This window comes from Trichechus manatus, unplaced genomic scaffold (genome assembly GCF_000243295.1).
Source record: "Trichechus manatus latirostris isolate Lorelei unplaced genomic scaffold, TriManLat1.0 scaffold00071, whole genome shotgun sequence".
Classification (NCBI taxonomy): Eukaryota; Metazoa; Chordata; class Mammalia; order Sirenia; family Trichechidae; genus Trichechus; species Trichechus manatus.
The window spans coordinates 8,263,339-8,278,746 of NW_004444007.1; the positions used below are offsets into that span (position 1 = coordinate 8,263,339).

Sequence of the window (15,408 nt, forward strand, 5' to 3'; positions counted from 1 at the left end):
TTTCAGGATTGTTGATTCTCTGTTTGGCTTAGTTTTTCGGATCTTTGTTGTGGAGGGACGGCGTGGTGCTTCTGCCTAGACCGCCATCTTGCCGGAGTCCTCAAAATGTCTTATTCTTTCCCTTCAACTTGGAAAGAATTACTCCATTGTTCTCTAGTGTTCTGTATTAATGATGAGAAGTCTGATATCAATCTGATTCAGACTTTGTTATAGATACCTCATTATTCTTCTCTGAAAGCTTTCAGGATTCTTTTTTAATGTATCCTTAGATTTCTAAAATTTCAGCCCGTAAGTCTAGCTATGGACCTTTGTGTGTTTGTGCTAGTCAACACTGTTGTTGTTGTTGTTAGTTGTCATCAAATCAGCTCCAACCAATGGCGACCTCATGTACAACAGAACAAAATGTTGACCAATCGTGTACCATCTTCACATCCATTGTATGGCCACTGTGTATTCTGAGCATCTTCCAATTTAGAGGGCCATCTTCCAGCCTATATCAGACAATATTCTCTTTTGATCCACAGAGTTTTCATCAGCTAATTTTTGGAAGCAGAGTGCCAGGCCTTTTTTCCTAGTCTATCTTAGTCTGGAAGCTCCACTGAAACCTATCCACCATGGGTGGCCCTGCTGGTATTTGAAATACCAGTGGCATAGCTTCCAGCATCATATCAACACGTAAGCCACCACTGTATAACAAACTCACAGACGGCTGGTGGTAGTCAACATTAGATGTTCTTTTTACTCTGAAGTTTACATTACACTAAAGAAAGTTGATTTCTGTTATCTCTTGGTTATTTTCTCCCCTCCACTGTTATCTTTTATTTGAAATTCTTAGTTGAGAGATGTAAATTGGCTCTACCATATTTTTACAGAAATAATGCACACCTTCTACATTTGTTTGACAACTGCACCCTCCCTCCATGAGGTATTTCCATAAGCACCACTATGCCAATTTTTTTTTTTTACATGTTGCTGTAAAAAAATTAGCATAGCACACTTACGAAAATACCTCCTGGGAGGAGGGCTCAGTTGGCAAACAAATGTAGGTGTGCGTTATTTGCATAAAAATACAGTATTCTCCACATGCATTTTCTGTTTTACTTCTTATGAGCATGGCCTTTAGCCCTATCTATTCTATTCCAGTATTTAATTCCCAGGAGGTCTTCTGTTCTCTAGTTGTTCTTTTTCAATAGATCTTGTTCTTTGGTTGTGAATAAGTTATTCTTTTGAGTCTCTCAGAGGACAGTTATTAGAATTCTCTTACTTCAGAAAACAAAAGAGAGTCATCTTCATTTCCTCTGTAGTAAGGGTTTTATTTTGTTTTTTTCTTGGCATTTCTCTCTCTCTCTCTCAGTCTATTTTTTTTCCTCAAATGTCTGGCAGTCTTGGTTGGCAGTTATATTTTTAAATGAAGCAACAATCTGATATTCCCCATGAATTGTGTAAAAAAAAAAAAAAATAGAGATTACCATTTATAAACAATTCTATTTAAATTGATTTGCAAACTATGCTATTTTAGCAAATAGTCTCTCCCATATTAAAGTGCCACGTCAGTCAGTCTTGAGTAAGTAAGATATATGTGAAAGAGGAACAACACGGAATAGAGTTGAATCGATTTTCATAAACATCTCAAAAAAATAAACCAACTGTGTAAATGGTAAAACTCTAAACTTTAAAACAAATTTTCATTTGTAACCTATCAGTAATTTTAGCAATAAAAATTCTTAAGTTTTTAACATTTAAAATTACATCGGTAAATATGTATATGTGAGGGAGCACATGCAACACCCTTCCTTTAAAAATAAAAGCTTTCCTTCGGATTTTTTAACAAATAAAATGTAAAGAGCCAGTTTTCTGAGCTCATTTGGCTGTACAAGTCAACTTTAAAGTAGGCTGTCTTGTCCTTCTCTTCAGCTCTCTCTCACATACACACACACACACACACACACACACACACACACACACGCACACACACATACGTTTCACAAATTCTTAAAAGCTGCTGCCATATTTAGTTGTGACACTAGAGGACCTCAGCTGCACACTACTTTAATACAGCAGTCTTTCATGAAATTTAACCTTCAAAATTTTTCCCATTTAACCAGTTCTGAAACAGCTGAACAAAGAAGATTGCATATTCTACTCTGTACTGTGCTTTTGCACTGATTGTAGGATGTAACAGGAAAAACATTTGTATGTCAAAATCACATTCATGTTAAAAATTAACTGATGAGCATATGAACCCAAATCATTTCTAATAATTTAAACATAAAGCTGAAGCTCACCACAATCTTTCTAATGTAATACTTGAGATCACACGTGAATTAGTTAATAGACGCAGTACTCTTTAGTTTAAATCAGACAGTAAATAATATTTGCTTTTCTGCCCTTTTAAACTCTTAGGATTTAACTTTAAAATTTATTTTAAAATATAAGATACAAAGGAGAAGAAAAAGATAATGTTATGTTCTGTAATGAGGAGAAGGAAGAAGTAGTATTTGTGGGATTTTGTTTCCTTGTCTTTAAAGCCATGTTCTTTAATATTGCTAAGATCTTAGGTCATGAAATCTTTTTTTTTTTTTTAATATTGAAGTAGCTAATAAAATTATAATGCAAAAGCAAAGTTAACAAAATATCTCATAGGATCAATAACGGTCCAGCATTACAGTTTAGTTTTATGTGGACTTGAAAAGACTGAGGATTAAGACAATGGGATTCAGACCAGATGTTCACATGGAACAATAGGACTGTATCCTACACAACTTTCAAAGTCAGAATCTTGTTAATAGAGAAGCTCATCACCAACCTGGAAAATACAAATTAGATTTTAAGTCAGAAAATATTCTCCTCCTTTTGAAATTTTCACTTACCACTGTGACTTGAGAGATGGGCAGTACAATTGTTAACAATACTCTGAAAAGTTTAATGAGCATAAAAATCCCTCGTGATTATAAATAAATATATATGACAAAAAAGTAGCTTCTAAAATAATCTGACTGATATTTTCTAATAAGGCAAGATGACATTTTAAGATACGTTCATTTATACTCAGACACATTAACAGAATGGCTAGTATGTGCTTGTTATTACATTAGTCCCCATGGATACTAACAGGAAGAATCAATCTCCACAATCAAGAAGCCTACAATATAGTTGGAGAGACAGGCAGATTTATAAAAGCTAATTTAAATAAAAGTGATTAAGGTAGCAGAGAGCCTTTCTCTGTGTTCAGTGGAAAACATATTTGTTACATTGGTGAGACCAAAATAAACCAAAAAAAAAAAAAACCCAAACCCGCTGCCATCGAGTCAATTCCGACTCACAGCAACCCTACAGGACAGAGTAGAACTGCCCCATAGGGTTTCCAAGGTGCGGCTGGTGGATTCAACTGCTGACCAAAAAAAGAAAATCCTACTACAACCACCACCAGCACCACCACCACCAATTGTTGATCATTTCTAGGCATGAATAAACTTGCTTGTATTTGGATTTTGAACGTGGTTTAATGAGTTTTCAAACATATTAGGCAGTACAATCCCAAATATATTTTGTTTAGTCTTTTCCAGATGTATTCCAAAAGAAATTCATACTGTGAGTTTCTGATTCAATCATCCCTACACAATCTGTAGGTTTTTAACTTAGCTAGTTAAAACATAAGGAGCTCTGGTGGCGCAGTGGTTAAAGTGATCAACTGCTAACCAGAAGGTTAGTGGTTTCAAACCACCAGAGGCTCGGTAGGAGAAAGATGTGGCAGTCTGCTTCCTTAGAGATTTACAGCCTTGGAAACCCTATGGGGTCGCTATGAGTGGGAATTGATTCGATGGCAGTGAGTTTGGTCTTCTTTTTTTTTTTTTTAGTTAAAACATAATAGTAATGAGGCCAAGATCACAGATTTAATACCTATATGGATTAGTTGGTTTCACGTGTTCATACTCACGTATTTTCTTTCAACGCCCCACCAACATCTCCAAACACATAGTCTCGTAGTCTGTTACAATGAGACACTGCTCAACCTCTGATATTTTTACTTTCAACATCCAGATTTTCAACTACATCTCCTACACATCTCTGTTCCTCATTTCTGAGGATCTGCTCTTTCATTTCATTAAGACCTGAGACCTTCCATTCTCTCTGAGTCTCCTCTGTTCTTGCAATTAGTCCCTTCTTTACATCCTTCTTTATTTATTATAGATCGTGTGTTCTGTCAGTTATACATACATACATATACATACATATATAATCCATTGCCGTTGAGTCGATTCCGACTCACAGTGACCCTACAGGACAGAGTAGAACTGCCCCATAGGGTTTCCAAGGAGCAGCTGGTGGATTTGAACTGCTGATCTTGTGGTTAGCAGCCTGAGCTCTTAACTATATATATATATATATATACACACACACACACACATATATATAAACTTTTTAATGGTGGGGGGAGGCCAGGATCCTTAATAGTTTCTCATCCTTGTCCAGCTGGTAAACTCATAAATCTAGCTCTAGGGTAACTTACCTATATGAGTTTTTTTTTTTTAATTTCTTTTGTTTTATACCCTGGCATAAATGCATCCCCTTCCTGTATTTTGACAGTACATAGTTGCAGGGCTTAATAATTTCAGGTTAACTATTTCTGTATAGGTTTATCTCTCCCACTGTACCTAAAGTCCTAGTTTATTTAACTTTAACTCCCCTATGCCTACGATAGCACCTGTAAGGTAGATGTTCAATAAATATGTATCAAATGATATGTGTTCAATAAGTGTATGAAATATCACAGGATGGTGCAAGATGGTGCAGATAACTAGATTAAATTCTTTACCACCAATAAAATAACAGCTGAATAAAGTATGTCAAAATAGTAATGGATCAACAGTGTTAACTTCACTTAGAGAATGTATAATCCTTCATTCAGTTAAGAAAACATAAATACCTCAAGTGCACACACTGGCTAGCCACAAAGACTACTCATCTGCTGAAAATACTTCTCTCCTTATTTATTGAAAGATTCAGGAATGAACCAGAGTACAGTGGGTAATGGGATAATTTTGTTACTATCTGGCTAAAACTGAATTAGACTAAGTTATTTAAGACAGATTCCTATCGGCCTCAAACCATCAGGTCTGCTAGGTTTTTGCAATGGTTCCAAGAAGAGATGTTATTCAGATTAGAAATAGAGGCCAGGAAAGAGACTCAGAGGTCAGGGTTGCTGAGATAGATTTGGAAGTCATTCATGTATAGGTGGTAACTAAAACCACACATGCTATTTCCTGAGATCCATGATATTTCTAAGGGCCACTCCACAAGCCAAAACACCATACTGTCAGAAAACCAAGGGAGGAAACACAGTTCTGGATTCTATGAGTTCAAGATGTTCTTTCACCTTATAAAACCTGATCTCTCCCTCAGAAATCTTCCGTTTGGTCAAAACTTTCCTTATTTGGTATCAGGTAAAATGTTAAGAGAAAGAAAACACGAATGAAATATAGTTAGCTGCTGTGTGATTTAAGAGTGGAGAAATAAAACATCTAATAATGATGAATGCTCAGATGATAACAACTGTGTAACTCTGTGTTGTCTTTTACACAAACTCTTTCTTTAGCCTCAAGATAAAAGAGGTCAACTAGTACATAACTTTTAATAATTAACTAGTTTACAATACCAGAATTTGGAGAGGGGGTGATTTCAGTGATGAACTGATATCTTTGAGGATCTGAATTTGCCACTTATCACTTACTAAATTTTGACATTTTGTTAAAAATATCACAGTATTCAACAGAACAGTCATTGGTTTAAAGGGGGAAAAAGAAAACTAAAGTTTCTGGATTTGAAAAAAGGAAACAACTCATTTCACTATTGGGCACACATGTGTTGACCTGAAATAACACCCATCTATACAAAATTTAAGAGTTCATTTTTCTCAAATTCAGATGTTTTGAAATGGAAGTTGCACTGCTTAACTGCTGTCTAAAGATTATCTGTAGTAAGTCTAAGAAAAGTTAGTCCATCTGTCTCTAAATTACGAGACTGGGCATACTTTACAACTGAGCTTTCACTCCAAACTAACAAAACTTGAAAGCTATAAGTCTGGAATGTAGCTAATTCTCAGTGAGATACAGTAAATTGGGAAATTAACTTTCCAATTTGAATACTAGATAACTTTCCTTTCTCAGAAAAAATTAATTTGATAAGATCAAAATACATATGGAAAACATAGTCTAGAGATTTGAGGTTCAGACATGAAGCCAGAAGACTCTGTCACTGATCTGTTATGCTTGGAGAGTATTCCAACTTCACCCAGCCTCAGTCTGCAAACTTATAAAGTGGGAAATATAACACCAAGCAGGGGCTAAATGGGAATCAATGAGCTACTGGCTTTGCACAGAAAACTAATTATTTTAAAAGCAAAATAAAATGTCCAAGTCCCTTTCAAAAAAGCCTGGGTTTTTTATAAAACTATATAAAACTATTTTGCTGCATTATATCTGTACTTCATAAATTAACAAAGATTGCAAGCTAGGCTCTTACAACTATTCCCCTGACTCAGTAAAATCAGAACAGTTTTCTAATTTCTATGTAAGAATAAAATCGCCATTTGGTAAGCAGGATTCCAAGATGAGCTAGATATTTCTGCCCTATGAGTGTTTTCTTCTCCCTAGTAGCTTTACTATTCTGGTACAGACACTCCAAAAACACTTCTTTCACCATAGTCACTGACACGGGCAGTGGAAACACACTGGATAATAGTTCCCACTTCCCATAACCTGGCAGCATCTGGGACAACACAAGGCTGCACCTTTTCTCTACAACAGGACCTAAGTGATGGTACACGTTTGGTCAGATCTGCACCCTAGCTGTTACCTGTCTTGTAGCCAAATGTTTGTTATCATTGTTGTTTTAACTAAATTTAAATTTATTGATTGTTATATGAACAAAACAGGAACAAACGTCTATTACTGTTCAGAATTTTGATCTGAGATCAATTCAAAATTTTTAAGTGGACCAACATTTTGGAATTCTTAGGCAATTTGTCACCCTAACCCTAAGCCATAACAACAATGAATAGGAGAAGGCCTGTATTTTATTCATGTTAAGTACAATGTCTGGAAGACAAAATAGTACAAAAAAAAGTTTGTCAAACTGAAATCAATGTTTAGTTAACCAATGTGTTTTTTGATCTGTTTTAAGTAAATTATAAAAAAAAAAGTATGACTGATGAAAATTCTCTATTTATGGTGTCCATTCTACTTATCAGAAGTTGGGATAATCTTATTTTGTTGTGATCTTATTTTGATACAAAAATACAAATTTTGTTCTTAACTACTTCTACTCTACCCAGTAAGGTTCCTATTATACATGCATAGAGAAGGAAAATCAAGGCAAAATAATACTTTAATAGCTGAGACTTTGTCTCCAAGCCTAATGCAGAACTCTAGTGAGCTTTGCTAATCTACATGGTTCTTTTTCCTAATTGAGATCACCTTGATGAGTCGGTTCTATTTCTCCTAACCCTGAATTGAGTTTTAGGTCTTAATGCTGTAAAGCAAGGACGATCATATCGATTCCAGCAAGTTAGAAGAGAATAAGAAAAAGCTTTCACCCACTGAACACCATAATGACCCCAGAATACTGTTTAAAAATTGAAGGGCAGTAATCGTTTATGAATTTACAGAATATTAATACATTAATGACTATGAGTTCTCAATTTTAGTTTCTCTATGTAATTTCTTTTAAATTGTGAAACGCCCGCTGCTACTTATTTAACTCAGAATCCTTAAAGATGGTATCTAATTTAGTTCAAATATTTTTAAACTGTTCTTAAGTTGCATAAATCAGTATTGCATAATGTTCTACAAGGAACACGTTGCTTTCTAAGTTCTCTGTCACCTTAAGAAGTGTGAGAACATTTAACAATCATGGGAGAACAAATAAAATTCATGAGAATAAACAAATAAAGAGGCACATTAAAACATGAAATTTAGAATCTTGCTTTTGCCTCAGATATGTGGAGCAGATTTAGCAATGTCCAGTCATTATCACGATCATTTGGAAGCACTTATTTGCATTTGACATTGTGCCAAATGCTGTACAGGCAAATGCTGTAATAAAACAAACATACCCGATTTCTTTTTTTTTTTTGGTGGTCTATTACCTAAGACAAATAACACCAACAACTAACAAAATCTTAAGAACTGAATAAAGTAAATGCTAACATAGAAACAGAAAAGTGCAGTTAGATACAGGTAGCCCCCGACTTAGGACAAGGTTCTGTTCCAACAATTCCACTGTCAGTTGGTTCTGATGTAAGTTGAATACTGTACCTCACTTTTTTTAGTTTTCATTATTATTGCCTTTTATTATCAGTATCTTTATAAATTATAACATTAGACACCAGTGAGTAAACATCTGAGAATGATAACATCAGCAAATTACGCACTGCAACATTGTATGTAGGACGTATTACTAACTTTAAGATGTACAAAAAAATCAGATGGTCATTAAGTGCAGTTTGTCATAATTTATACTAATTACAATACACTATTATCACTGTGACTAATAATAGGCGAGGCTTAGATAGTACATACTATATGAAGTACTGCTTCAAATAATTTATATCCATTATTAATTCTCCCCACTATCCTATAAAGTGAAAAAAATGAAGCACGGAAGAGTTAAATAACTTACCAAAGCTAGTACATAAATAGTGGAGCTGTGATTCAAACAGACAGGCTGGTCTTAGACGGCATGCCCCTAACTACTACACTATACCGCCTCTCTGTACTTAAGAGCATAGATGCTGAAGCCAAAAGACAGGGTTTGAGCTCCAGCTACACCACTGTGCCAGGTGGTGGGAATTGCTCTAAACCTCAGTTAGCATATCTGTAAAATGTAGTAAACATAGATTGTTTTCCTCCTCGGCATCCACGCGCCCTTCTCTCAGTGATAACTCCCAGTTTTCACTTCAGGTTCCATTTCTCCCCTATGGGTTCTGCCTTAGGAATAGAAAAGAGACTCAAGCCTTTGTCCCTTACCCCGGGGCCACAGTGTTTGTTCCTAAACTGTTCTGACTAAGCAAATCTCAGGATTTACCTGAGCAACCAATAAAAATGGCTTGCTCCTTTCTGGCAGTCTATAACCTGAGAGGATATGAAGTTAAAGTTACTAGGACTATTTTGCCAACATTAGGGAGGAGTCTAAAACTCTTAGGACTTAGTTATCTGACATTGGAAAAATTACCCGCAGGAGCTTAAGTCTTCTTATACATAAAATAGAAGTGATAATAGTAATCTACATCATAGCACTTCTGTAAGAAAGAAATAGGAAAATTATTGTAGAGTACTTAGGACAATGCCTGGCACAAAGTAAATGCACAAAAATGTTGCCACTATGTTTTATCATCATCATCATCATCATCATTATTTTTATTTAATCCTTTCTGTCTGAAGCCCATTTACATACTGAACAATTTAGAATGAGGAAATAATTTCTAATTTAAAATCATGCAATTGCATGCATTTGCATAAATAATTGGTATAGTGAGATCAGGAAACTGAGAAGGCCAAGATGGAATAAGAACTCAAGAACTCCACATGTATTTTTTTGTAGTCTAAGCAGTTTTAAAATTTCCAGTCCAATTATTTTATAAGGAAACCCACTCTGTGAAAAGTATACCAATAGATTTTGGTGATAATAAAATCTGTTATGTTTGTTTCTTCCTCTGCCAAAATGAAAAGACTAGATTCTCTGACTTCTAGTTTGATAAACATGCCAGGAAACAAAAAAATCCCCACATAGTCAGCAAGGTAGTCTGATAATTAATGATAGGATTCACTGCACATGGAAAATTATGAAGTAGCTAATTTTCTCAAAAAAACTTTGTGCTTCTTGGACATCGCCTATCACAAAGGCAGATTCCAGAGTACTGTTGCCCAAACTCAGAAATTTAAAGAAGCTAATTTTCTCAAAAAAGAAAAAAAAAAAAAGATGTATGCTTTTTGAATAAACCCCAAACCAAACCCCTTGCCGTTGAGTAGATTCTGGCTCATAGCGATCTTATAGGACAGAGTAGAACTGCCCCATAGGGTTTCCAAGGAGCTGCTGGTGGATTCAAACTGCCAGCCTTTCAGTTAGCAGTCGAGCTCTTAACCACTGCACCACCAGGGCTCCTGCTTTTTGTATAGCACCTATCATAAGGACAGACACCAGAATACTGTTGCTTAAAGAAAGGATGCAGTGAGAAGCCTGTTACAGGTACAGTTTCCTGTTTATGCCACACTGTGGTCATAGCTCCTGCCTTTAGAAGACATTTAATATTCCATAGATCTCAGCACACTTACTAGCCAGGACCAGTAACTTTAAAGTTACCTATGAAAAGCACATCACAAAGTAACCAAACACAGTATATATTTAATAAAATATACTGTCCTTTCTCTTTCTCTATCCTTTCTGTTTACATGAATGATATGATTAAATGTTTTAAATTTAAGAATGCCCTAACTAAAGAATGTATCCAAGCTCTTAAAATTGCTAATAACCTCCTCAGTTTATTTAACCACTTTTATATCATTCTGCTTTTATATCATCACTATGAGTGGGAACTGATTGACAGCACCTACCAACAACAACGTATCATTCCTTTGGTATATACTGAATGCACAGTACATTCTATTTTTAAAAAGTAGAGAGAGCTCATTCAGGAGAAGAGCACCTAAAATATCTTGTCACAATCAATTCATTATAGACATAGCTTTCTAAGGCTAACATCTTACAAGAGGAAGAGGTACAGGTATAATTACCATACCACTGACCATTGCCATGAGTAACAAAAAGTCAGTCAGTTTCTGTCAATTAAGTCTTTGGGGAGAACTTCTGACATTTCATCCACTTTTGATACTATAAACAATCATCACTTGTAAGCCAAACTATTGGTGTTGTTGTTGGGCACCCTCAAGTCGGTTCCAACTCACAGTGATCATTTGTACAATAGAATGAAACACTGCCCAGTTCTGCACCATCCTCACAATTGTTACTATGTTTGAGCCCATTGTTGCAGCCACTGTGCCAATCCATCTCGTTCACAGTCTTTTTTGCTGACCCTCTATTACCATGCATGATGTCCTTCTCCAGGAACCAATCTCTCCTGTTAACATGTCCAAAGTATGTGAGGCAAAGTCTCCCCATACTCGCTTTGAAGGAGCATTCTTGCTGTACTTCTTCGAAGACAGATTTGTTCATTCTTCTGGCAGTCATGGTATATCCAATATTCTTCGCCAGCACCATAATTCAAAGGCATCAACTCTTCTTCAGTCTTCCTTTTTCATTGTCTAGCTTTCACACGCACATGAGGTGACTGGAAATAGCATGGTTTGGGTCAGGTGCTTTTTAACACTTGAAAGAGGTCTTTCGCAGCAGATTTGCCCAATGCAATACATTGTTTGATTTCCTGACTGCTGCTTCCATGGGTGTTGCTTGTGGATCCAAGTAAAATGAAATCCTTGACAACTTCAATATTTTCTGCATATATCATGATGTTACTTATTGGTCCAGTTGTGAGGATTTTTGTTTTCTTTATGTTGAGGTATAATTCATACTGAAAGCTGTGGTCTTTGCTCTTCATCAGTAAGTGCTTCAAGTCCTCTTCACTTTCAGCAAACAAGTTGTGTCATATGCAGTCCAGGAGTACTTGATTTCAATTCTGAGGCTCAAATCAAGTACTTGTTCTAACAATTGATCAGACTCAGCCTTGCTCTCTGAGCAGAGTTCTGACCATGCCAGCAGCCAACATTTATGGAGAGTTAGGGTAAGATACCCTCATTTAAGTCAAAAGTATCTCTCTTTGATCAAAATACGCAAAAAGCCTTTTATCATCCCCAGAAACACTGGCTATATTACTTTTCCAACTTTCTCATCTCAGATGACCACTAGATAGAAATTTTGAATTCACGTTTTGTGCAACGCAAGTCCTCAATTTGGTGATTTATGGAAATCTGTTCTACCTAAAACAATTTAACATCTAAGTTCTAGGGACTATAAATTTGTGATTCTGCTCTAGGCCTTAATAGTATTTGAAGACTATATTATATTATCATTTTTCTGTGTCACTGGACCATATGATCTTCCAAGAAGATTTAACCTAATAGGTACACTTAAGAAAAAAGTTAGATGCTAGGCAGTTTGTGTGGCTTATTGCTAAATGAGCAACATATTTTAACATCTTAATGCTATTTTATTGTTAGAACTGAATCAGAGATTAAGAATAAAGAAATGAGCAAATTAATGAATAAAAGAATTCTACATCTAGCCCTACACAAAGATACCTTAGTATTTTACCAAAATCTTAAAAGGAACCCCTATGCAGATTTCTAGAACTTTTTCATGCTGTTTCTTCATCTCCAGTGCCTTTCCTGGAACATTTCAGCAGCCTTAGAAGCCCCAAACCCTAGTCTCTACCTTTCCAGCTCAGCTAGATGGCTGTACTCTTTTCTTTTTTTTTTCATTTTTTTTTCCTTCTATGCTTCAGTTTGACCTGTCTTCATGCTCAATGATCTTTTCTTTCATAGTACCCAATCTGCTGATATGCACATTTAGTGATTTTTTTATTCTAACTATTAAATGTTTTAGTTCTAGAATTTATGTCTCTGTCTTTTTTTATACTTTCTATTTCTCTGCTAAGATTATCATCTACTCACTCATCATGTCCATATTTTCCTAAAACATATTTATAATAACAGTTTTAAAATCCTTGTCTGGTCTGACTGCCCAGCAGGCTATTCCATTATAATATAGAAGAAGAGGAAATACTTCCCAACTTGTTTTAATAGGTCAGCATAACTGTCATACCAAGACTTACCAAAAATATTATAAGAAAATAAAATGAGAATAAAATTACAGGTCAATATCCCTCATGAACATAGATGCAAAAATCCTTAGCAAAACATTAGCAAATTGAATCCAACAATATATAAAAAGGATAAACAACTATGATAAGTCTGGTTTATCCCAAATTAGTTCACACTTAAAAAAATCATACAACTTAAAAACAAAAAGACAAATGACCCTATTAAAAAATAGGCAAATAACTTGAATAGATATTTCTCCACAGAAAATATACTAATGGCCAATAAGCACGTGAAAATATGCTCAAGATCATTAGTTACTAGGGAAATGAAAATTGAAATCACAGAGATACCACTTCACACCAACTAGGATGGCTATAATCAAAAGAATAAGCAACAACAAGCATTGGCAAGATTGTGGGGAAACTGAAACCCACATGTATTGCTGATGGGAATGTTAAATGGTGTAGCTGCTTTGGAAAACAGTTTTGCAGCAGTCCAAAAAGTTAAACAAAGAGTTACCATATAATCTATTCCACTCCTAAGTATATTACCAAGAAAACTAAAAATATATATTCACATAAAAATGTGTACATGAATCTTCATAGCAGCATTACTCACAACAACCAAAAGGTGGAAACAATACAAATATCCATCAACAGATGAATGGATAACTCATTGTGGTACAGAGTTCTGGTGGCGCAGTGGTTACGCATTTGGCTGCTAACCAAAAGGTTGGCAGTTTGAATCTACCAGCCACCCCTTGGAAGCCCTAGGGGGCAGTTCTATTCTGTCTAACAGGGTAGCTATGAGTCTGAACCAACTCGATGGCAATGGGTTTAGTTTTGGTTTGGGGGATGGTATTCATCCATTAAAAGAAATGAAGTCCTGATACATGGTACAACATGGATGAACCTTGAAAACATTATGCTAAGTGAAAGAAGACAGACATAAAAGGCCATATATTGTATGATTCCATTTATATGAAATGTCCAAGATGGGCAAATCCATAGAAATGGAAAGCAGATTAGACGTTGTCAGGGGCTGAGGAGAAGAAAGGATGGGGAGGAACTGCTATTCAGTATAGGAATTTTTTGAGGGGTGATGAAAATGTTCTGGAGTTATATAGTGGTGACAGTTACACTATCTTGTGAAAACTGAATTTTACCATATAAAAGAGTGAATTTTTGGAATATGAATTATATCTCAAATTTTAAAATTCAAAAATAAATCAGGATAATTTACCATATTAAATAAAGGAGAAAAATCATATAATCTCAACAGATATTTAAAAAAGCATTTGACAAATTTAAACTCATTCATGATTTAGAAGTCTCTTAGCCAATTAGAAATATAAGAGCATTAACTCAATCTGATAAAGAGCATCTACAAAAACACTACAGCTAGTATCATACATAATAATGGTCACATAGCAAATACAGTCCCCTAAGATCTCAAATAATGCAAAGATGACCATTCAGTACATATGCTCAGCACTGAACTGGGGGTCCTAGACAGTGCAATAGATCAAGAAAAAGAATAAATTACAAAGATTTATTTAAAAAAATTTTAAACATATTTCTATTCAGTGATGATAAGAAAATCTTAAAGAATCTACAAAACTACTTGAATAAGCAAATTTAGCAAGGACACAGGAAACAAGGCTGATATAAAAAAAAACCACTTGTATTTGTATATACTATCAGCAAACAGCTGGAAAATAAAATTAAAAACATAATTTTACCTATAATAGTATCAGAACATAAAATACTTAGCAATACATTTAACAAAAAGGGGCAGAAAGTCTACATTTTAAACTATAAAATATTGCGAAGAGAAATGAAAGAAGATTTAAAAATCTGGAGAGAGACACTATGTTCATCTACTGGAAGACTCAATATTGTTAAGATGTCAGTTCATTCTAAATTGATCTGTAGATACAATACAATCCCAATCATATACCAAGAGATATTTTTAGAAACTGAGAAGCTTATTATATAAAATTAATGTTAAAATGCAAAGGACCATGAATAGTCAAAGCAATCTTGAAACAGAAGAACAAAGTTGGAAAACTTATACTTCCTGACTTCAAGGCTTACTTTAAAGTTATACTAATCCAAACAGTATGGTCTGGTATGAAGACAGATGAATAGATAAATGAAACACAACAGCCCAGAAACATACTTATATTTACATTTTAATTTAATTTTCAATAAAGGTACCAAAGCTACCCAACAGGGAAAGTATTTTTATCAGTTGGTGTTGGAAGGATATTCACATGGCAAACACTGAACCTGCACATCATATGCAAATATGAGATGGATCATGGACTCAACATAAAATTTTAAACTATGTTTCCAAAAGAAAACATATGATAATATCTTCTTAACTTGGGAGTAGGCAAAGGTTTCTTAGACAAGACACAGGAAGCAATGAAAAATTTGATATATTAGAATTCACCACAAATAATAACTTCTGCGGGAGGACTCCGGCAAGATGGCGGTCTAGGCAGAAGCACCACGCCGTCCCTCCACAACAAAGATCCGAAAAACTAAGCCAAACAGAGAATCAACAATCC

At 35.0% G+C, this 15,408-nt stretch overlaps 1 protein-coding gene across 6 annotated transcripts in view; it reads right to left on the reverse strand.

The window, feature by feature from the left end:
* Window positions 1-15,408, reverse strand: part of TBCK (TBC1 domain containing kinase) — a 273,293-nt gene that overhangs the window by 215,391 nt on the left and 42,494 nt on the right. The gene's annotated exons all lie outside the window — the stretch shown is intronic.